The sequence below is a fragment of the Penaeus monodon genome, chromosome 30 (genome assembly GCF_015228065.2).
Source record: "Penaeus monodon isolate SGIC_2016 chromosome 30, NSTDA_Pmon_1, whole genome shotgun sequence".
Lineage (NCBI taxonomy): Eukaryota > Metazoa > Arthropoda > Malacostraca > Decapoda > Penaeidae > Penaeus > Penaeus monodon.
Window position 1 is genome coordinate 15,694,869 of NC_051415.1, and position 212 is coordinate 15,695,080.

Sequence of the window (212 nt, forward strand, 5' to 3'; positions counted from 1 at the left end):
CGATGATGTTCGTGCGCGCGCCGCGCCGCCAATAAGTAGACACCCAACTAGAACTGGACTTTCCTAACGCTTCTAACGGGCTCTCGGCTGAAAGGAAAGCCTAGATGTCATAGTTCATTAGTTGTGAAAAGAATAGAATAATTTCCATTATACTCGTATTTTAAGTCCATATTTTTCTGTTCTGGCATTTTCATGTTATTTTGTCCAATACG